The sequence below is a fragment of the Pinus tabuliformis genome, chromosome 8 (genome assembly GCF_031772625.1).
Source record: "Pinus tabuliformis cultivar Carrire ecotype Pingquan chromosome 8, CPIR1, whole genome shotgun sequence".
NCBI lineage: Eukaryota > Viridiplantae > Streptophyta > Pinopsida > Pinales > Pinaceae > Pinus > Pinus tabuliformis.
Genome location: NC_142294.1, coordinates 1619231761 through 1619256512, shown reverse-complemented (window position 1 = coordinate 1619256512; position 24752 = coordinate 1619231761). Strand labels below are relative to the sequence as shown.

At 37.5% G+C, this 24752-nt stretch overlaps 2 long non-coding RNA genes and 1 pseudogene across 2 annotated transcripts; 2 read left to right on the top strand and 1 right to left on the bottom strand.

Moving 5' to 3' along the window:
- Nucleotides 1-1152: 1152 nt before the first annotated feature.
- LOC149242289 (uncharacterized) lies at nt 1153-5144 on the top strand. Its single transcript, XR_016246628.1, has 3 exons — nt 1153-1418; nt 3726-4463; nt 4571-5144. It is a non-coding gene; the product is annotated as an uncharacterized LOC149242289 (long non-coding RNA).
- Nucleotides 1428-2445, top strand: LOC149242290 (uncharacterized). The gene is made up of 3 exons (XR_016246629.1): nt 1428-1572; nt 1667-1767; nt 2219-2445. It is a non-coding gene; the product is annotated as an uncharacterized LOC149242290 (long non-coding RNA).
- A 15745-nt stretch (nt 5145-20889) lies between the features above and the next one.
- Nucleotides 20890-21002, bottom strand: LOC149242288 (U5 spliceosomal RNA; annotated as a pseudogene).
- Nucleotides 21003-24752: the final 3750 nt, after the last annotated feature.

Genomic DNA, 24752 nt, shown 5'->3' with positions numbered 1-24752 from the left:
TCAAATAAAAGTTATTTCTATATACTTTGAAGTAATTTAAACAAAGACATGAAAATTATAGCTATAAAGTAGAATTTTTACTGAAAATGTCAATGCCCTTAGTGAATTAAAATATACATGTAAGTTGGAGGATTCATGAACTTCCTCTTTCTTCGGGTTAAAATTAGGTTCACTGAGTGTTGCCCTCCTCTTCATGTCATATATTTAACTCCATTTTCATATCTGCAACAAACGGGGGTTAAAATTAGGTTTAGTGAGTGTTGCTCTCCTCTTCATGTCATATATTTAACTCCATTTTCATATTTGCAACAAATGGAATTGTTCATTTTCACATTTGAAGTTGTTAAAAGTAGGTTTATTGGAGTTTTGCCCTTCTCTTCATGTCATATATTTAACTCTATTTTCATATCTGCAACAAACCGAATTGTTCATTTTCACATTTGAAGTTGTGTTAATCTCTGAAAAAATTTAAATAAATAAAGTGGAATGAGGGAGGTTATTATTTTGATTTATTTTTAAAGTGTCTGTGGAGAGTATGGAAGTAATGCTTCTATGTCATGTGTAATTGTCATTAGGAGTTACAAGGAGTTAGTCCAGAAGTTCTTGTTTTTAATGTATGAGTTGTAATAATGATTTAGTTGTGTTGAAGTTAGTGATTTGTATCTTATATATTTATATCTATGGTGATCATAAAAATATCAAATGAGATTTGTATTGTGTGTAATTGTTCTGTGCTCTTTCTTTTATTTTTCTAATATGGTATTGGAGCTTACCATAACAACTTATTCTTTGTAAATAAAAATGAGAGTGGATTATTAGTCCCTGCCTGGGACTATTAGCGATCGATCGATCGCTGACCGAGCATTAGTTTATAGTTTGACCGATTTTTTTCCAGCGTTTTGGCATTTTAACCTAAGTTTAATGCTCGGAATTTCATTCAACAAACTTTTAAGCAAAGTTTTGGTTCGGAAAACAATTGGGGTCTTATTGCAGCCTTCACGTTGTTCGATGCAAAAATATTGGGGCAATATGATGTTATCCAAAGTACGGTTGATATGCCACTTCCGAGCAAAAATATTGGGGCAATATGATGTTATCCAAAGTACGGTTGATATGCCACTTGTCTCATGCCAAAGACATAACATATCCATGTAGTCCACTGCATAGCTTTGTGGCAAGCTGCATGTAGTCACCTGTCTCATCTAGACACAATACTATCTCACAATACTACCCTTCCATTACAGACGGACAACCTCTTTGCCTATGAACAGAAGCTCAAATTCTTACGGCTTCGGTCCTAAGCTCTGCAACTCTTTCAACATTTACTGATTTCTTTCGACCTTCATGATTCTGTTGCCCTCTGATCAGTGTCATGGTGCGCATAGGCTTCTTTTCCGGCCGGGCTTTTGATTGGTGAGGTATTTTTGACGTACTATCCTTGAATTGTTAACCCTATGTGTTTTCACTGTGACGTCAATATGATGTTTAGGGTTTATGTTATAGGAAGGCCGCTCCCATTCCAAAATGTGTACATGCGTCTCGCTCGACTCTTCCTTTCTTTACATTGCTCAAGTAAATAATCATTTCGGTTGTGTGGGTATTTTCTTTAATTGTGACGGATTTCCCATAGATGTTTTGACTCCTTCAATTTTTTCTTGTTTATTAGAGGAAAGCTTCCTTCGTAGGCGTCGGTGGGTCGTATGAGAAGTATGTCGCATTGTTCACTGGAGTTTCAACCCTCATCTAGACGAACCCTAGAATCTCCAGGTTGATTGCAATACTTTAGGGTTTCTATTACTGATTTGGTGGGATTTTCCATCTGTAAACTTATTAGTCAACACGAAAGGGGCTTTTTTTTTTATATTTTTTTTCTAAAGGGTTTTACAGTCAATGGTCGGAGCCAATGGTAACTTTGCATTCTTCAAAAGAGCTGTCAGCCCTGATAAGCCGCAAGAGAGAAAATGAAGTTTCCCTTGTTTTGAACTCAAGGGTCACCCCAACCAAATCCTCGACACATACTGTTTATTTTTGTCCTGAATGTTCATGTATTTTGTCACTTTCAAGTTGTCGGTTCATACTTCTGTTACATTAAACAAGCTATATTGCATTTACCAAAATTTATTTGTATTGGAGGGTTTACTTAAATGTTCTGCTTCAATTTGTTGGGATTGTGTATGTGTTAGCCTCACAAAACCACCTTTCTATGGCCAAATTGTAGACGGATAACCTGTGGCCAAATTGTAGATGGATAACCTCTATGCATATGAAAAGAAGCTCAAGTTCTCACTAGTTCACCCTCTAAGTAGATTAATCGCCCTTTTGGAAGCTACCCGTACACAGATCTAATGTTCTGGAACTGGCGTTTCAGTGCACTAGTCCTTCCAGATAAGACAACCTCAGCATGAGGAAAACTGCCGAAATGTTGTGGAATATCCACAAGGATCACTGCGTGCTGTTTGCATCAAAGGTCGATGTGCTTTCAACCTCCGTGCCTCCTTCGAAGGTAATAATAGAGGAAGAAACTACACTGAACTTGAAAAGCCTGACCTCCCGACCAGTAAGAAACCTGACCCCGATTAGCCAGAGGTCGGGCCTTAGAGCTGAGCTACAGAGGGAATGGGGAGAAAGGCCTAACTCCCGACCTTGAGTGGGACCTGTAGATTCTCGGCGCCGTCAACAAATAACGTTGGAACATAATAGAGAGTGGACCCATAAATTATATAGTAGTTTGGTTAATCCACTAGTCTTGGTAATCCATGTCAATATCAGAATTGTGTGAAATCGCTTGCATAGAAGTCACTATATATAGCCACGAGAGAGTCCTGGGCTACATAGCAGGCCTATTGCAATAAAAGAATTTTATTACTTATTCTAAAAGATGCCAACAGATTTTGTACCTGTCTTACAGGCAAATATATTGTAATCGAATTCAAAATCAATGGATTATTGTTGATTGGAAAATTTATTTCTATATCCAACTTTTTAAATAGTATACTTATGCTGATAGATCTGAAATAGGTTTCAGAAAGTGTGATTTATTTCACATTACAAATTTTGAAAATGGGAATTTTTTTTATTGTGTTTGCTATAGTTTAGATGATTTTAGAAATGATGCAAGAATATTTAAGGGATGATTTCACATGTATATTACAACAGCGTATTGTTTTAATATATATATTTTGTTCGAAACAATCATCTTCACTTGAAGTAAATACCTGAGGCATCTTCACAGTCATTTTGTTGGGTAAGAACAATCATCTTCACTTCAACTTTACCTGTCTTGCTTATTCTCATTTTATGGCTTGCTTACAATGGCTTCCCAGTGCTTCCTTTATCAAGTTATATTGTTCTCCAGAGCAAATTTTCCATTTCCAGCTATTTTCCCAGTGCTTCCTTTATCAAGTTATATTGTTCTCCGGAGCAAATTTTCCATTTCCAGCAATTTTCCCATTTCCAATTCCTTTGTTATTTATAAATATGACTTCTGTTAGGTTGTTATTGCATGCTAAATTCATTGCCCTATCAAAAGCAACCAAGGCATTTGTTCTAAGTGCATTTTGGTGCTCTTGGATTGCTTTTCCATTCTTCAAACCTGCGTTTCCTGCATATTTTTATCATAAATTAGATCTGCTATCTGTGGACAGCAACAAGGTTAGGTGATATCTAAGTGTTGCTTGGCATATCCTGATCTAAATTAACTTATTGGGCATTGGTCTGTTTGACAGGTTTGCTTCCATAGACAGCGACAACCTCCATGCTTTCAAGGAATTGACCTAAAATGAAAGGCAAATCATATTACCCTGCGTCACCATGACTAATTAGCTCCTGACCCTCACTATATTGTGGTGGTTTAAATGCTCTTAAGGCATCTTATCACTTATTGGGCATTGGTCTATTTGACAAGTTTGCTTCCATAGACAGCGGCAACCTCCATGCTTTCAAGGAATTGATCTAAAATGAAAGGCAAATCATATTACCCTGCGTCACCATGATCAGAAAATTCGTGAGGGTGCTAATTTGAGCAGCAACAAACACAAAATGCAGTTTGTTTCCTTGGGTTAATTACGGTTTTATGTAGTAGAACAGATTGTCGCTTTAAGACTGATTTTTAAATATGTGTCTTTATAAATATTTTTAGGTGTGTGCGTGTTGTGTCTAAGAGAAAGATTGAAATCTGTTTGGGTATGTGCGTGTTGTGTCTAAGAGAAGGAAACGTGCAACAATTCGCTGAAAAATCCAGATCTCAAATCCCTTATTGAATTCTGACACTTTGTGGATGACTTTTAAATTTATCAACCATTAGTGATGTAGATGCTCGTTGCAGTCATATGAACAAGATATTTCATGCAGCGTGGAATTTAGAAACTGAAGGTTTCTTCTAATCACAACGGGTGCTTCAAAATATGGGTGTCGCATGGATTGTCTTCATTGCAATGTGGAGAAAATTTCGTTGTTTAAATCAGGTGAAAAACCGTACAGCAAAATTTCCAAAATTTGTTGCAGATTTTATTGCAAAGAATATTTTATCACTGTGGCGACTCACAGGGGAGTAGTCATTGTTTCAACGCAGCAATTAAGCATAGGAATGCATCGGTTGCTTCAAAGGTAATCGGAATACATCGCTCGCTATCCTCTTCCAGTCGTAGCCCGTCCTCATCATCACCAAACGAACAAGATTGCAGATCCGTCAGAAGCCATCTGAGTAATGAAGGAGAAGACTGCAGCAGTATTAATCCTAAAAGGAAAGGCGACTTCGCATCAGAAGATTTTCTTGTTCGCTAAGGAATTCGATATAAATTTGAGATAAAATTGAAGTTTGGCCTGTGCTTCTTCTCCACCCTGGTCTTTAATTGGACATGTTGTGGGCTCGAAGATGGACGCCTTCGGAATTCTCTAGGGTCTGGAGTCGCTATCTCGTTGTGTGAGTTTTATTGAAAAATGCTTCGACGATCATGAAATGCAGAGATCAGCATATTAGCAGAGCGTACATCAGTTATTTACACTCGGTTGAGGGCCAATAGTGTGATCAATGAATTTAAATTGAGATGACACATCTTTATTTTATTTTTTATTTTTTTAGAAAAATCTATGTAAGAGATGACTGTAGTATTTAGATGTTGATTTGTTTGTTTTGATAAAAAAAATGGGTGGTTGTTCTTAAATTGGAAGTCTCGGTGTCTCAAACATCAATTCTTGTGTATTTTTATTGGTTATAAAAAGGGTTGGTGGTTCTTAAACTGGAAGCCCCATAACCCTAGTGTCTGAACATCAATTCTTGTAAGGTCAAGTTGTTTGATCAACTTTTGACTACATTCAGTATTGAGACCTTCATCATAGCAACTAATGGATAGCCGAAAGCAAAATATCCAACATATGGTGGTTCGTCCATAGGATGGTTCATTACTTGATAGCTCTTATCGCGGAAACCCCAGCGAGTCGAAGTGTCAATATTGTTGATCTTGCAAAGTTCATCAACGATGGTCAGAGGCGGTTACGTTTTAAATGGAGGTCAAGTGATAGCTCGAAGTGACAGAAAAAGCTAAAGGCTCTATAGAAGAGCTTGTTATTTCATTATTAAACATTGAAATTTATAAATACATATCAAGGATAATCAATACCAATCTCCGCCGACTTGAACTAATGTATTACCGACCCGCAGAGTCACATTAAACTTGCTGACGTGTGAACATTGGGTGGCGTCGTTTTCCGTAGTCGTGATTAATGTTCTAACACCTCCCCTTAATCACAACAACCTAAACTTTAACTTGCCTACTGGTCTAAGTCTCAGCTAAGCTTACAACAAAACGTTTCATTTTTGTCTTCTTGCTAAAAAGTTCATGTTTGTTCATTTGCTGGTGCAGTTTCATCTTCACCTTTCTAGCTTTCCTTATGAACTTTCTCTGCTCCTTTCTTACGTACTTAACATCAGCAACATTTTCCGGATTGGGATGCAAGGCAACATCCTGAATAGTGAAAACACGATAATCCAATCCATGTTCTCCCCACTTTCCATGAGGAGCCACCAAAATGCACTCATCTTCGAACATGAGTGGCCTCCGAACAACATCCATGGTAGTATCCTCCACTATCGCAGAAATCTTAGAAGCGGATCCAATCACATTACTAGCAATTGGGTTCACAGACAAGCAAGTTTTGCTCTCATATGGAATGGACTCCATCTCTCGATATTTATGATCATCAATAAAATCATTATGTTGATCTAATAATTCTTGTGACTCAAAAATACTACCTAAATAAAAAATATTACCAGGCCCAAAAATACTTCCAAATGGACTCTCTAAAAATGCATCATCAAAAAGATCAGTATCCAACATTATCCCACTCATTTTCCTCTAATCAAACCAATCAAACCGATGACTTCCACACATGGTGGCCACTTCTTTAGGTAGTTTCTCTGCTCCTCCACACTTCTTCCAACAGCAGTTGACCACACAAATCAGAGGTAAACCCTCATCTTAATCTTAAATAAGCAGTAGAACAGTTGCTAGGCAGCGCAACTCCTTAGAATGCCAAGGGCTCGAAACTCCATGCTGCTAAAGCCACTCCAGTTCCATGTAGCTTCCCAGCATTCCCTTGTACACAAGGCTCACACCACACAATCTACATCCATGCCTCTTCCAACAACAGTTGACCACACAAATTCGTATGGCAGATCTCCCTAATACAACTCAGCTCAATCTTCAATCATGAAATAAAATGCACTGTTTCAAATGACCACATGCAGATCCATAACTTGGATCTTGGCTCTCTCAAATCTTTGCTTTGCAGGTCCCAGGTAGATGCAAACACCAGCAAAGATTATGGACATCAAGTACAACACAGCGAAGCCTCACATATCTCTGCCCTCTGGTTCAGGGTGGTAGCTGCAACAACACGAAAAACACTAGTTATGATAAAAGCAGATCACACACTCCAAACACCCTTATGACTGCAATAGGATAGCGCTTCCACCCTTCCAAATAGTTGTTGATCACACAACAGCTCAGCACCCAATCGGCCTCACACAACAATTTACCACTCGACCTCCTCCAACCAGCTCACCTGAGCTCTGTCTCCTCACACAACAACTTCACACAAGTGCTCTCTTCAAACAGCTTCACAGTGCTGCTCAAATCCACATGGACCTCACAGTGCCACTCACACAGCGACAAATTGCATAATGTCTCCGGGACTTCGCTCTCCACTGCAGAAAATTACTCTAGGCTTTGACTGCAAACCACCCAGACCTCACAACCCAGGATGGGCCTTTGTTGCTGCTGCCTAAACACTAAGCCGAAATCCTCTGCTCTGATACCATGACAGAAAACACTGAAGGCTCTATAGAAGAGCTTGTTATTTCATTACTAAACATTGAAATTTATAGATACATACCGAGGAGAATCAATACCAATCTCCGCTGACTTGAATTAATGTCTTACCGACCCACAGAGTCACATTAAACTCGCTGACGTGTGAACATTGGATGGCGCCGTTTTCCGTAGTTATGATTAATGTTCTAACATGAAGATGTGGTGGTGAAATAGCAGAATTTACAAGATCCCAGAGTGGATGTGAGTGTCGATGAAGACTAGTTAGACACATATTATCTTTTTTGTTATAATATGGGTTTCCAATGTTTTCCACGTAAGCATTAAGGGGGGATGTTGGAAGTAATGCTTCCATGTCATGTGTAGTTGTCATTAGGAGTTACGAGAAGTCAGTGTAGAAGTTCGTGTTTCCAATGTGTGAGTTGTAATGATGATCTAGTTGTGTCGAAGTCAATAATTTGTGTCTTATATATTTATACCTGTGGTTATCAATAAAAGTATCAAATGAGATTTGTGTTATGTAATCACTCTTACGATATTAGAAATTAAGATCGAGAGCACAGAGGACAATTGCACACAACACAAATCACACTTCAATATATTATTGATCACGACAATTACAATTATATAAGACATAATACACTGACTTCGACACTTCTATATAATGACTCCAACTCATACATTGGAAACAACGACTTCTAGACTGACTCCTTGTAACTCCTAATGACAACTACACACGACATGGGAGCATTACTTCCAACACCCTCCTTTAATGCTTACATGGAACAAATATGACAACAACAATATGATATTTGTTTGACTGGTCTTCATCAACACTCAAATCCACTATGGAATCTCGCAAACTCCGCTCTTTCACCACCACATCTTCAAGCTGTTACTTGACCTCCATTTAAAACATAACTGTCTCTGACCATCGTTGATGAAATTTGCAAGATCAACAATTTAAAACTTCGGCTCGTCGGGGTTCTGCGATAAGAGTTGTCAAGTAATGAACCATCATATGGACCAACCATCATCTATCGGATATTTCGCTTTCGGCTATCCGTCAGTTGCTAGGATGGAAGTTTGGAGACTGAATGTGTTCAAAAGTTGATCAAACAACTTGACCTTACACAGGAAATGATGTTTCGTACATCGGAGCTTTAAGTTTAAGAACCACCAACCCTTTTAATAACCAATAAAAACACACAAGAATTGATGTTTCGAACACCGAGGCTTCCAATTTAAAAACCACCAAATCCTTTTTATAACCAGAATATAAAACTACTTCAACTCACACGACACAAACATAGACACACTTGTACACATGAACAAACATATAAACAAACCCATAATCAATATAGTGAATCAATCACACAAGCCCCGAGTTTTGCACTCTTGAAGCTCCTAATTGCCTCCCAAGACCTTCACCTCCTTAATCTGTCATATTTCCTCCGTGCATGCGATGAATAATTAGTTGGGATTCAAATTCATCGAGGATGCAAATCGTCGCAGTTTGTGTGTAGATTGGAAAATGCCATCATGGAAGAAATGATGGATCAGTTCTGCGATATCCTATTGCGAGGATCTGTGTGTTCACAGTCACTGGAGACGACAACAAAAGAATCTTCTTGCTATGAAGATATGTCACAAAGTCGCTGTGAAATTAGCATTAAGGACGATTCTCCTTCGAAGTGTCAATGTTTGAGATTTGAGCGGATCAGATTATTCTCCCTCACTACAACAACAAACTATATTTTCTTGCCTCCCTCTTGAAAGAACACAACAAGAAATATGTCTTTATTTCCAAGTGCAAGAGATCCGAACTCTTACGCTGTCGTGATCTGAACTCTTATGCTACCATGTTTATAGTGAGCCTATGAGGGTGTAGATCACAATAAAGAGATCTAATTAGATAGCGGCCGGTTTGTTTTTCTTTCACAACACACGATTCATTAAATCAACTACTCTAATGATCTTCATTGCTTTTGACAAGAGAGTCAGCGTAAAAGCACATCATTGCAAAGGGAAAAGAAAATCTATGGATAAATCCACAACATAGATCCGCTGCTCCGCAATCGTTTACAACATGCAGATCACGATGAGAACACCAACAACAACACAATGATTCTTTATACCATGCAGATCAGGACGAGAGAACCAACAACATTCTTTTGAGGGATGATGAAACCCAAAGAGCAAACTCTACAACATGAGATTGGAGATGGACTCTTCAGACTTAAGGCTCCTCTGCCACAACACAGTCAAAAGTGAAAACAACTTGTTTCATGCTTAGGATCTGTGACTTTGTTAATGGTAAGACCCCTGAATCTCAAATCCCTTGCAGATCTTGGTCTTTTTCTATGTCAGGGTGACTATTTTCAAACATTGCAGACCTCTATTCTAATAATTGATTACAACTTTCAACCGGGACATCTCTGCACCATTGTGTTGACTCTTCGCAACACTCAGATTCAACACTTAACCAATCAGTGATCGTCAGGTCTCAGCACAACAAACCATACATAGGTTGTTTAATTGATCACTCCACACAAACCCATGATATCGTCCCTTACTAATCACACAATATGCTGAAAGTTGTGTGCATAATCTAGGAGACTATGGTGAGCAGGCCTAAGCTCTATGCCCACCCAAAAAAAAAGGTGAGACAAGTGAGTAGATGCCGTGCTTGATTCAACCTTGTTAACGACACCTCGGAAAAGATACTTCCCATTAATGGCCCTTTCTTTGAAGATAAATTCATGGTGCGAAGCGGAGATTAAAGCAACACAAAAAAATTTGACCCGAGAGTAGCGACTTTGAGAAGCCGCGAAGATATGTGGAGATTGTAGGGAGATTTATGTAAAATTTGTGTGGTTTCTTTCTTTCTTGGGGAGTTGTATGCCTTCAGTGAACAAAGAGGTGATGAAGTAGGACGCTGAGAAAAACGATTGGGTGTTTGTGGTTTTCTTTTCATAGTTTGCTGCTAATGTTATGCATGTTAGAGAATGGTACGATTGGATTTTTGTAAGCAAAGTTTTCATGCAAGAAATATATTTTTTTATCTATTTTTTATCTGTTTAATTAGTCAAATTGATAGGTTAAATAAATAAGAGATGTGTTTTATTAGCAACAAGTTGTGAAAGATGAAAGGCCAAAAGAGCTCAATCATTTTTCCAACATCATACATATCACCTCTAGTTCACTGAACACGTACAACTCCCCCCAAAAGAGAAAGCAACCACACAACTTCTCCATAAATCTCTCTCCAATCTCCAGATATCTTCTAGGGTCAAAATTTAATATTATTTCCTAATTATAAAATTAATTAATGGAATAAATATTAGTATAGATTCCATCTTAATTTTAAATATTAAAAGGGATAAAATAAAGCTTACAAATTTTTACAATACAAAATTTGAAAAAACACTTTCATATTAAGCTATTTAATGTTTTTAGATGTTTAATAGATGATGTGTTTAGATGTTTGATAGATGAGCGATTAAGATGAGTCTTTTACAGTATCTCAACTATATATTGAACATGAAAGAAATTATATATGTTCAATTTCAAAATTAATGGTCATGGAATCTAGGAATTGAAGAGAATCTAGAAATCAACAACCTAAAACAAACTTCACAAAGAATTCATATCACAACAATCACCAATTGAACTACCCATAGAGACTATTCCACAAATATAATTAATAAATACATAAAACTTAATAAATTTAATTAATAAATATATAATTAAAAATGAGGATATTTCTAAATATAAATAGATAGATAAATTGATTTGACTATATGAATTAACATAATGATTCATATTGGTAAACATTATATTTCAAAACTTTACATTTTAATTTAATTGCCCATTATAAATCCGTTTTAACCACGACCTTATAAGCTCTATAGGGATCAAATCTCTTATATATGAAAACCCATCTTAGTTTGAAAAAAAAAATGTATCTCAAAAAAGTTAATTCATATATATATATATATATATATATATATATATATATATACCATGTGTAATTTTTAGTTATTTAAATTGCATTTTTGAATGTAAAAATAGATACGCTGTTTTGAAAGTGTCATTCTCAATTGATTGTGTAAACTACACAATTTAAATTTACAATTCGAACAATTTTTTTTTTAATATTTTTAGAAAAATCTCATTGAAACCCATTGAATATTTTTATTTTTATTGAGCCAACAGGGTCATTCTACAACACAGTGTGATGTGTAAGGATGTCTGTCATCAAAGTTGAAATTTTGATCATGTTAGCGAAAATAAATTGTTTTAAAAATATAAAAATACAAATCACTATACAAAACATTTAAATAATGTCTACTCATAAGAAAACATTGCACTTCAAGAAATTGGATCCCTCTCTGCTCATCTTAGATTAGTGTTTAAAATGGATCTATACTAATTAATATTTTTCAATGCCTGGCAAATTTATATTAAAATATAGTGAATTACACCTCATTTTATTAAAAAATAACTGAATTTAATTTATTTTTTTTGAATTGAAATATATGCCAATTATATATATATATATATAACAAGCATATTCAAATAACAATTTATATATATATATATAAGTCATATTGAAATATACATATGTTAATAAGCATATTTAAACAATTTATTTAAGTTTTGAAATATTTATAAGGAAAATTGAAAAAAAAAAATTGAAGTTGAAATAAATGTTATTTAATATAGACATCTAAATTTTTTACTTACAGTTTTTAGATGAAAGCAAAATATTTTAACTACATTACTGAATTATAATAATAATATTAATAATGAACCTAGATAGTAATGATTTTAAATAAAATTAACCAAATATTTAAATTTATTTATGTTTTTATTAGGGATTACATTGTTTTCTATTTAAAATATATTTTATTTTTATTTTTATTTTGTTTAAGTAATGATTTTAATTAAAAATAATCAAATATTTATATTATTTATATTGTTTACATTATTTTTTATTTAAAGTATATTTTATTTTTATTTTAAATTCATTTACATTGTTTAGTCTCTCTAACGGTTACAGTGTTCAATGTGACATGCTTGGATATATCAGTTAAGAATGTGTTTTGGAGGTCACAATCACTTTTGTAAACTACGCAGTGAAATTATGATTTAAAAAAGTCTTTTATCTCACAAACAAGAAAATTGTTTTCATCAATTTGATCTTTTAATTACATGATCATAATAAAATTAAATAATTATTTAATTTTATTATAATTAGAAATTTATATGTAATAATAACGGTTGGGGATTTTTCTGGTAAAATCCCAAAAACAAACAAACTGAACACACACAGAGACAATGCTCTGTTTCTCTCCAGGATCTTTAACACAGGGAAGCTTCAAAAATTTCTGTTTCTCTCCAGGATCTTTAACACAGGGAAGCTTCAAAAATTTCTGAGAACAGAGTATTACACACCCATAAAAGATTTGTATTCATTAAAAATAAAATTCCTGATACATATTTCATCCTCTTTCATTGAGAAGGATTTACCAAAAATACATTCAGAGGGATTTACCAAAAATACATTCAGCCAACAAAAATAAACCTGTCTCTTTATGAGATTTTACACTGGGTAAAATTCTCATTTTACATTCACTGCTCTGAAAAACATTTTACATATACTGCTGTAAAAATAATTTTACATATGCAGTAAAATTTTTACATTACATTCACAAAAAAAATTCTTTACTCACACCATATGATTCTTCATTGTTTGGGCAACCAGCAAAAATTACATTTCAACCTGGGTTTTTGTTTCGCACTGCTGTGCGTTCACACATACAAAAATTAACTTCAGAAGAAAATCTCCCCTACTTCTTCTCCTATGCACTGCTGTGCAAAAATTAACTTCAGAAGAAAATCTCCCCTACTTCTTCTCCTATGCATTGTTGTGCAATATTCGCCTTCACATTATATAAAAGATGGTCAACACATTATCTATTGTGTATATTTTGTTTTTCACTGCCGCTTCATTTTACAATGGTCAACACAAACAAAACGTTAACATTTTTTTTTTTTTTTTTCCCATACCTCCAATAAAAAAAACATTAAAATTTAATACTCTTACCAATACTTCTACGGGCACAGTTAATACATTAAATTACTATCGGCGGTCAACCAAAATTTTAATCCACGCAATGTATTTAATGCAGGCTTGTATGCAACTTTGATTGATGGATGGCGGAGAACGATGAAGACAATCGGACGGCTGGAATGAATATCGGAAGGCCCCTTGTTACCGAACATTACGTTCCGATATGGCAGGTGGTTTTGCAAAAAGTGCTGGACGCGTGGAGGAAATTTGTTGGATCGGACTCGACTGTCCGGAAACTGCTTTCACCGCAGAAGCGGTCCGAAATGTCAAGTGGATTGGAGGAGCGGTTTTGGCATTGTACGTACGCAGTTGAAATTAGATTTCAACACTCCCCTTTAATTTCAACTGCTGGGCATTCGGTCATACCCAGACACTTCCTCAAAAATTCAAATCTTTTCTGATCCAATGGCTTTGTCAAAATGTCTGCAACCTGTTCTTGAGTCCTGCAATGTTCTAAGACAATTTCTCCATTGTTCACCAATTCTCTGATGTAGTGAAACCTTGTATCAATGTGTTTCGTTCTCTTATGAAACACTGAATTCTTTGACAATGCAATAGCTGAGCTATTATCACAAAAAATCATTGTCGCTTTTGCCTGCTCCTGGCCTAAGCTCCTCAACATTCTTCTCATCCAAACTGCTTGACATGCTGCTGCTGTAGCTGCCACATATTCAGCCTCTGCTGTAGACAATGCTACAATGGACTGCTTCTTAAAAGCCCATGAAATGGCTCCTGAACCCATATGAAAAACATAACCGGAAGTGCTTTTCCGATCATCTACACTTCCAGCCCAATCACTATCAGTGTATCCAATCAAATATGAACATTCTGAGACAGTATATAAAATGCCAAACATTTTTGTACCTTTAACATACCTCAGAATTCTTTTTGCTGCCTGCCAATGTGCCTCTTTTGGCCACTCCATGAATCTGGAAATTAAACTAACAGCATGCATTATATCAGGCCTAGTTGCTGTTAAATACATAAGGCTGCCAACAATGCTCTTGTACAAGCTAGGATCAAAATCCTTGCTGCTATCTTCTCTGCTGAGTTTTAATCCCATTATTGTGGGAGTGATTGCTGCCTTGCACTCTTGCATGTTAAATCTGCCCAACACTTCATTTACATATTTTGCCTGTGAGATAAAAATTCCATTCTCATTTTGATCTACTTCTATTCCTAAGAAGTATCTCAGCAAACCCATGTCAGTCATTTCAAATTCCTCCTTCATGACTGATTTGAAATTCTCAATGAGATGATCATCATTACCTGTGAAAATAACATCATCAACATATAAGACAACAATTAAAATTTTACCATCTTTTTCTTTGATGTAGAGGGTGGGTTCTCCCTCACATTTCTCAAATTCTTTTTCCAATAGATATGAATCTATCCTGTTGTACCATGCTCTTGGCGCTTGCTTCAGCCCATAAAGAGCTTTCTTCAATCTGCACACTTTGTGCTCTTCACCTTTCTTCTCATAGCCTAGAGGTTGTTCAATGTAAACCTCTTCCATTAACACTCTGTTTAGGAATGCTGACTTCACGTCCATTTGGTAAACTTTCCACTTGTTTTGTGCTGCTATGGACAACACTGCTCTGACGGTTTCCATTCTTGCAACCGGTGCGAAAGTTTCCTCATAATCTCTCCCATACCGCTGCTTGTATCCTTTGACAACTAGCCTTGCTTTGTGCCTTTCTATCTTGCCTTCAGCATTACTTTTGGTCTTGTAGACCCATTTAACTCCAATGACTTCTTTACCTTTTGGTAGCTCAACCAAATCCCATGTCTTGTTTCTTTCTATGGCATTGATTTCCTCATCCATAGCTTCTATCCATTTCCTGTCCTTAATTGCTTCTTCGAAATGAATAGGATCATCAACATGACAATATAAAGCAAACAAGGAATTCATTCCTTCATCATAAATGTCACTTAGATTTCTAAACTTCTTACCTCTTTCATTTGGTGTGCAAGTGCTTGAAGATGCACTTGAATTTCCTCCTTCTGGTGTGCTTGGAGAAGTACTTTCATTTATCCTCAATGGTGTCCCTTGTTGTCCTTGTGTTGGCGCTGCTGTTTGGGGATGTATTTCAGCCATCTCCTCATCATCTTCATCATGAGACAAACAGTTTTTAACATTCACTGTTTTCTCTATGCTTCCATCCCAAGCTTCCTCCTCAATGAATTGAACATCTCTGCTGACAAAAAACTTCTTGGTAGATGGGATATACAACCTGTAAGCTTTGGATTCCTCACTGTATCCAATGAAAATACATTTCTCCCCTTTGTTGTCCAACTTCCTCCTTAGCTGATCTGGAATGTGTGCATAGGCCACACATCCAAAAACTTTCAAGTGGGTGACTCCTTGCTTTCTCCCACTCCATGCTTCTTCCGGCACTTTGTTCATCACTGCTTTTGTAGGACACCTATTCAAAATGTAAACTGCACAATTTACAGCTTCAACCCAATAATCATTTGGCAAATGCTTTGTCTTTAGCATGCTCCTTGCCATATCCATGATGGTCATGTTCTTCCTTTCAGCAACTCCATTTTGTTGTGGGGTGTCCCTAGTTGTAAACTGTTTGTGAATTCCATTTTCTCTACAAAAACGTAGGAATTCTTTGGAGATATACTCACCTCCTCTATCAGTTCTCAAAACTTTGATGCGCAGCCCGCTTTGGTTTTCCACAAGTGCTTTGAAATTTCGGAATTTTTCAAACACTTCACTTTTGTTTTTAAGGAAATATACCCAAGTTTTTCTGGTGAAATCATCAATGAATGTTAGGAAATATTGGCTGCCTGCTAATGATGGATTTTGCATTGGTCCACATAAGTTTGAGTGGACAATCTCTAAGGGTGCCTTTGCCCTTATGCTTTTCCCTAATGGAAAACTTTCTCTGTGTTGTTTTCCCAATATGCAGCCTTCACAAAGGCTGTCCGGTTTCTCTATCAATGGTAATCCTCTTACCATTCCTTTTCTACTCAACAAGTTAAGACCTCCAAAGTTGAGATGTCCAAATCTCAAGTGCCACAACCAATTTTCATCCTTTGGCACGCTTTGGAAAGCCTCTTGGGTAACTGTTGCAATTTCTCCTTTGTTTTTCAAATCTGCCCTTATTCTAAGAGGGAACATCCTATTCCTTGTCATCTTCACTTCAGCAATGCATCTTTTGCTGGGTGCTATATCCATGATGGTGCATACATCATTCTCAAAGAAAACATTGTAACCCTTTTGAACAAGCTGTCCAATACTCAAGAGGTTACATCTCATTCCAGGAACATAGTAGACATCTGCTATGGTTTTCTTTTCACGTTTCTTTGTAAATAATTTTACCTCTCATTTTCCCATAACAGAAATTTTGCTATCAGTTCCTAGTGTGACTTGTGATTTCACATTCTGATCTAAAGCAGAAAAGAGGGCTATGTTTCCGGTCATATGGTTGCTACAACCTGAATCTAAAAACCATATATCTTCACTGTTTGTTTCAACCATGTTACAAGCTAACAACACATTATCTTGGCTGATGTTTTCTCTAGTAATGTTTGCACTAGATCTATTAGTCATGTCATGCTGCTTCTTTTTACATTCACTGGCATAATGCCCATATTTTTTACAGTAATAACATTGGACATTGGATTTTTCATACCTTTGTCCTTGAGCATGATGTTGTCCTCTTTGTTGGCTGTTGCCTTGGCTTTGGTTCTGATTTGGATTGCTGCCTCTTCCTTGAGCATTTGTTGGACTGTTTCTTCCACCTCTGTTTTGGCTTCTGCCTCTTCCTCTCTTGTTTCCTCTGCCTTGACCTCTTCCTCTTCCAAAAGACATCTGGGTCTTGAAGGCTTGCTCTAGAGATGAGTTTTCATTCCTACTCAACCTCTGCTCATGTGTTATCAGTGATGCATGTAGCTCATCAACTGAAAAGTTTGAGAGATCCTTTGTCTCTTTTATAGTGGTGACAATCACATCAAACTTTGAGGGCAGGACCCTCAATAGTTTCTCCACAATCCTCCTTTCTTCAAGGGTTTCTCCATGAGTCCTCATCTATGTGACCAGACCAATCACTTGTGTGAAGAATGAGTCAATGTTGTCTGACTCCTTCATGCTCAGATTCTCAAAATCTCTCCTCAGCAATTGTAGTTTTGATGTCTTCACTTTCTCCATGCCTTGATAGGCTGTCTTGAGAGTTTTCCATGCTTCTTTGGATGTCTTAGCTGCTGCTATCCTTGGAAACACACTCTGGTCCATTGCTTGATACAAAAATACAATGGCTTTTGAATCTTTCTTCCTATTGCTCTTCAGCAGATCTCTCTGTGCCTATGTCAAACTGTTAAACTCTTCTTCATCTGCTAGTTCTTCAAACCCATATTCAACTAATTCCCATAAATCTTGTGAGGCAAATAAAGCTCTCATGGTTATTGACCAGTAGTCATAGTTTTTCCCATTAAACTGTGGGAGCTGGGTATTAAACATACCCATACTAGTGCTTGTGCTGGCCATTCCTTGCATTTTAAACTATGGTTTAAATTCTTGACTGTGTGTTTAAAAACACTGACTGTTTCTTCAACAGCTACACAAAAAAAGCTTTGAAGAATACCTGAATCTTTTCTTAACTGAGTTTTCACTCTGCTGGAGAAGTTGTTGCAGCAAAAGAACTCTTTTCTTCAGCTTCTTGAACACCTTCCAAGAGCCTAAGCCTGCTCTGATACCACTATTGGGGATTTTTCTGGTAAAATTCCAAAAACAAACAAACTGAACACACACAGAGACAATGCTCTGTTTCTCTCCAGGATCTTTAACACAGGGAAGCTTCAAAAATTTCTGAGAACAGAGTATTACACACCCATAAAAGATTTGTATTCATTAAAAATAAAATGCCGATACATATTTCATCCTCTTTCACTGAGAGGGATTTACCAAAAATACATTCAGCCAACAAAAATAAAACTCTCTTTCTAAGATTTTACACTGCTGGGTAAAATTCTCATTTTACATTCACTGCTGTGAAAAACATTTTACATATACTGCTGTAAAAATAATTTTACATATGCAGTAAAATTTTTACATTACATTCACAAAAAAAATTCTTTACTCACACCATACGATTCTTCATTCTTCCCTTCGTTTGGGCAACCAGCAAAAATTACATTTCAACCTGGGTTTTTGTTTCGCACTGCTGTGCGTTCACACATACAAAAATTAACTTCAGAAGAAAATCTCCCCTGCTTCTTCTCCTATGCACTGCTGTGCAATATTCGCCTTCGCATTATATAAAAGATGGTCAACACATTATCTATTGTGTATATTTTGTTTTTCACTGCCGCTTCATTTTACAATGGTCAACACAAGCAAAACGGTAACATTTTTTTTTTTTTTTTGCCCATACCTTCGATAAAAAAAAACATTAAAATTTAATACTCTTACCAATAATTCTACGGGCACAGTTAATACATTAAATTACTATCGGCGGTCAATCAAAATTTTAATCCATGCAATGTATTTAATGCAGACTTGTATGCAACTTTGATGGATGGACGACGGAAAACGATAAAGACAATCGGACGGCTGGAATGAATATCGGAAGGCCCCTTGTTACCGAACATTACGTTCCGATATGGCAGGTGGTTTTGCAAAAAGTGCTGGACGCGTGGAGGAAATTTGTTGGATCAGACTCGACTATCCGGAAACTGCTTTCACCGCAGAAGCGGTCCGAAATGTCAAGTGGATTGGAGGAGCGGTTTTGGCATTGTACGTATGCAGTTGAAATTAGATTTCAACAATAAACACATAAATCCATCTTCCACACCAGATCTTTTAATCCATCCTAAACACCAGATCTTTTAAGCTTTTAAGCAGCAACTTAGTTCCTAAATCTTTTCTTCATCTTCCTAAATCTTTTCTTCATCTCTCTGCAGTTTTGTTGTTGAATTTACTGGTAAGTGCCATCTCCGCATCTTTGTTGTCAGATAATTTATTACACAAATTCCTAATTCTATCTATTCTATCTATCAGTCCCTATTGCAGAGAACCGTTTGGTAGTGAAGACGTATTTGTTGATTAGAAGGAATGATCTTTTTGTAGACTTGTGATTATTGTGATCGTTAAGAATTCAGAGGAGATTGCGTTTTCTGTTGCACCTTTAGAGACCTCTTATATGTATCACGGAGGAACAAATTTTGGTTATTCCGCAGGAGGCCCTCTTATTACCAACAACTATGACTATGATACTTCCACTGATGAATATGGTATTTTGAAGCAACCTGAATGGGATCACCTTGGTGACCTACACAGCCTTAAACTTTGGGAAGTAACAGTAAATTTTGTGAAGTAACATTGGTTAATGTAGATCCCAAATACGCAGCTCTGGCTAGACGCACATGTTTACTCGTTGGGACAGGAAATATGTTTAACATTTCTTGTAAAGTATAAATACCAAGTCTGACGCCACTGTGAATATCAATGGGAACGCTCATTAATTGCTTGCGTGGTATGTCAGCATCTTCGTTGATTGCAAAAATGTGGCCTTTTACACAGCAAAAATTGGTTCCCAGAATACTTGTGTATAAATGAAGCGAACAGAGCAACCGTTGACGGGATCCGTTTATGTGAAAAAAGAAGATTTTGGTATGACAAGGTCAAATTGGAGTTGGCTGCATGAGAAAGTATTTATTTGGGGAAGGGACGCAAATCCCCAGCCTAATTTAGTTGAATAGAGACACAATTGAAGACTTCAGTAACTACAGTAATGGTACATGTATTCAAGTCCATCAAGACGAACTATTTCTTCATGATGGGAGTCAACCGATTTTTAATGCGCAAATTTTTAAGGACCCAAAACCAAAAACCCCAATGCCCTCTCTTTTTTTACATGACGAGGACAATGTTCTATAAGCAATAGAAGCACATAGATTGTCAAAATTGCTTGCATTTGATTGTACAATTTAATTACTAACATGAAATCAGTAAATTACACTTTCACATGTACGCCAACCGGAGATCGCAAAATATAACTTCAGCGACACTTTCCAGATCTTACTTACATACCATAATATATAGATAGAAAAGTAAGATCTAACATACCATATGTATCATGACAGGCTGGAAAATACATCTCCTCACTGACTCCGTTTTGGATTTTTCCTTTGTGTGCATACCATATATATGATAGAAAGTAAGGTCTAACATACCATACCTATCATGACACGCTAGAAAATAATTCTCCAAAGCAAACTTGATAGGCATCTAGTTCCCTGACTCCGTTTTGGATTTCCTTTGTGAACAGCATACCATATATACAATAGAGAGTACCATCCAACATAACAGATGATAAACATCTAGTTCACTGACTCCGTTTCAAATTTCTTATTTGATAGACATCTAGTTCGCTGATTCCGTAAGACTTCCTTCGTGGGTTTCTCGATTTCACATCTAACAACCAAAGAAGCCTCCAAAAAGTGGCGTATGCCACTGATAGTGGCCAACACACGGTTTTCTTTAGTAAAAGGCGAAAGAATAACTCTGTGTTGATCACACCGCTGGGTAACTACAACATTCAGTCCCCCGCTTATTTGTAGTCCGTCCTCTGTCTATTCTGAACCTGTAATGAATGTGGGACAATTAATCACTATATATTAGACCCTTCTCCTTTTTACGTATTCCTAAATTGATACTTCTAGTGCCGTGCGTCTGATTCAAAGAGATTCAAATCAGGTATTTCTTGGTAATAAAATGTTCAATAATATTGATTATAATAACAGGTTAATTATTTAAATTTGTAAATCACTTTTTTAACCAAAAAAATGAAATTTAATTATAAGTTGTATTTTTCTTGGCGATAAAATGTTCAATATTATTGATTATAATAATATGTCAACTATTTAAATTTGTAAATCACTTCTTTAACAAACAAACAAAAAATTGAAATTTAATTATAAGTTGTATTTTATTCAATGACTTATTATTTCTTTATATCGTTAAAATTTTAAAAATATTATAAAAAAATAATAAATTATAATTTTATTTTAAATTATTATTATTAATTATTATAGTACGAATTAATTGAGGGAGGTAGGTGAAGGAGGGGACCTTTTCTAGAGAAATAGAAATGAAATTCATTTGGGGCTAGGAATCGACACAAATAATCAGGCAGAAGCCCCAGCGCTTTGGCAAGGAATGAATATAGCAAAAGCAAAAGGAATTCGTCAACTTTGGGTAATCAGAGATTCACTGATTCTCATTCAAAAATGCCAAAATTCCTCAAAAAAATCCTTAGATCTCTTTCCTCCAATTCTTCAACGAATGGAGCCTCTAACTAGATGGTTTGATAACATTGAATTTTATCATGTCAAATGGTAACTCAATCAAATAGCGGATGCCCAAGTAAATAAAGGAGCCTCTCTTGAACAAGGAGTATGAATACCTGATCCAGGGACTGCTTCTTTCCATCACGTCCCATGAATAAATCACAAAAATAAAGGAGCCTCTCTTGAACAAGGAGTATGAATCCCTGATCCAGGGACCCCTTCTTTCTATCAGGTCCCATGAATAAATCACAAAAGAATGATCCAACGTTTGCATTATTGAGCAAGGAGATATGACAAGATATAGTAATAATGCGAGGAGCTCAGATCGAGATACGAGCGATCCTAGAAAAGCCCACATTCTTCTTGTAAGACAGAGGATCTTATGTTTACAATCGGGAGCAGGGTGGGAATGCGCCATGGAGATGGACAATTGACAAATGTTAGAGCAGGGTGGGAATGCGGCCGTGGGCGACGGAGCTGCACATGGAGATGGACAGTTGACGAATATTAGAGTAGGGTGGGAATGCGGCCCTAGGAGGCAGAGCTGCACGTAGCTCCATTGCCCAGTGTAACAACCTGCAGTTCTAGGCGCACAGGTGGAACGTGCATGCGCGCGGGTGGCTGCGGTTGTGTTGAAGAGCGAGCTCATGACTTGAGGTGCAATGAGATAATGCGCATAAGTGAGAAGGGGGCGAGCTGTATATACGCATAGGAGCATGCATTAACACATGTGGAGGCTGACCTATATTGATGAGGGGGCCGACATGGTATTTTGGCAAGTTTGCGATGGAGTAGGGGCTTTGGGCGAGTTAGCTGGGCAGCCAGACTTCGCCCTACGTTGGATATATATTGCAAGTGCGTGGGAGGCACTTGGCAATCGAACATTCGCTCAACAACTTCGCTCAAGGAGTAAAAGCGCAGGTCTAAGTGCGCAGAAGCTAAGGAGGAAGGTGCAGTTTTGGATGCGCCCATTCTTGGGCTAAGCCGCACGAAGAAGGAATGCTTGACTTGGTTTTGGGTGAAGGGTGCAGGCAGGAGCGCCTGGTGGTTGGGTGAGGGCGTGCACGGGTGTGTGGCGCCCGGTTTGTGCGACGACTTGGCACGGGTGTCTTGGCGACTCGGGTGAGCGCCTGCCCGTCGTGCAAGTGTGCACGGTGACTTGGAGAAGTGTTGAGATTGTGAACGGAGGTGTTTCTCGGGTAGAGGCGCCCGTGTGTGGCGACTTGGAGGCGTGCCCAAGTTGGGCAAGCAACACGATCGTGCGACAAGGTGAACGAAGCGTTGGTGAGTCGTGCGACGACCGTGCAGAGGCGCCAATGAGCTAGGCAACCGAGCTTTGCCTTGGATTGTAAATTTGGCTAAGTATGAAACTTGGGGTTTCCAAGTATACTTGTAAAGCTTTGTAAATTGTTGTATAATGTATTGATTCGGGCAGACTCATTGTTCAGGGAGTTGCCCCTCCCTTTATACTGTGCAATTGTGTTCTTCATTTATAATTGTTGTTGATAATGAATGTGTATGGGTGTTCATTGGTATAAAGGATAATATAATAATACTTGGTTGTGAAACACAAACTAAGTAGGAGTAAGTGGTTAGGCATAGTCGATGAACATAAGTATTGGTGAAAAGAAAGTGTTCAGTGGTGCTGCACCTCGCTAAGAGCGGTTGAAAGACTACCGTCGGCTTGGGGGCGTGACAGTTGGTATCAGAGCAAGGTTGCTCGTGACGAAGTGCAGATACTGAAGCTAATTCAGGGTTGAAGAAGCTTGACAGTTGGTGAGAGTGAAGCAGGTAATTGTAGGTGAAGAAAGTTGTTTCACATACAAGTGGAACAAGAGTTGGTTCAGGTTGCAGGCATCTTGGTAAAGCTGTTGGATGGTCGAAACTAGATCGCAAAGAAGAAGGAAGTTGTTAGCAATGGCAGCTGAATCTCAGGCTAGGTCTAGTCATGGTGTGCAGGATGCTACTATAGCACTTATGGAAAAAGTGTTGGTGAGGATGGAGGACTTGGAAACTTCCTGGAATAAGAAGATGGACTTGTTCGATAAGGAGTAAGAGGCCAACTCAAAAATGAAGGAAGAACTCGAGGAACTCTGGACTCAACACGAGTACAATGATCTTATGTGTACACAACTTGAAGTAAGGGTCAAGGAGGTTGAAGAGGCAAGCGACCAAGGTCTTGCAGAGATCGTGGGCTTGCGAAAGTCTCTTGACGAAGCCAGAGCTGAGATCGCGGTATTGAAGAAGACCGTGAGGCATAACTCAGGTGGAGGAGTGCCTCATGTGAAAGTCAAGGAACCGGAATCTTACGATGGTACAAGGAGTGCAAAGACTCTTGGCAACTTTCTATGCGACATGGAGCAGTACTTGGAACGATTGGGTCTATTTGATGATGAGACGAAGGTCAAGGTAGTTGCTTAGTTCTTGACAAAGGATGCTAAGATGTGGTGGCGAAGAAGGATGGATCAGATTGCCAATGGCAGTGCTGGTGATATTACTTCGTGGGATGACATGAAGAAAGCTTTACAGGCTCATTTCAGTCCTCAGGATGAAACGTGGGAAGCAAGGATGAAAATTAAGTTCATAAAGCAGACCGGGAACCTTCAGACATATCAGCGGGAGTTTGCAAGTGCGGTTCTGGAACTTCCTGACATGGCGGAGAGGGACAAGGTGTTCAATTTCATTATTGGATTGAAGCCTTGGGCACACAATGAAGTGAAGAGGCAGAGGATTAGAACACTTGAAGAAGCTTTTGCTGTTGTTGACAGGTTGGTGGAGAATTATGATGAGACTTCTGATGATATGAAGAAGAAGTCCGATAAACCGAAAGAGAAGAAGAAGGATGATGCTTCGAAATCGGATGATAATTCGAAGACGAAGAAAGCCTTGAAGTGTTGGATATGTGTTGGACCACATACGGTGAAGAATTGTCCTTCTAAACCGAAAGTGGCTGCGATTGCACAATCTAATGTGAAGAATGAAGA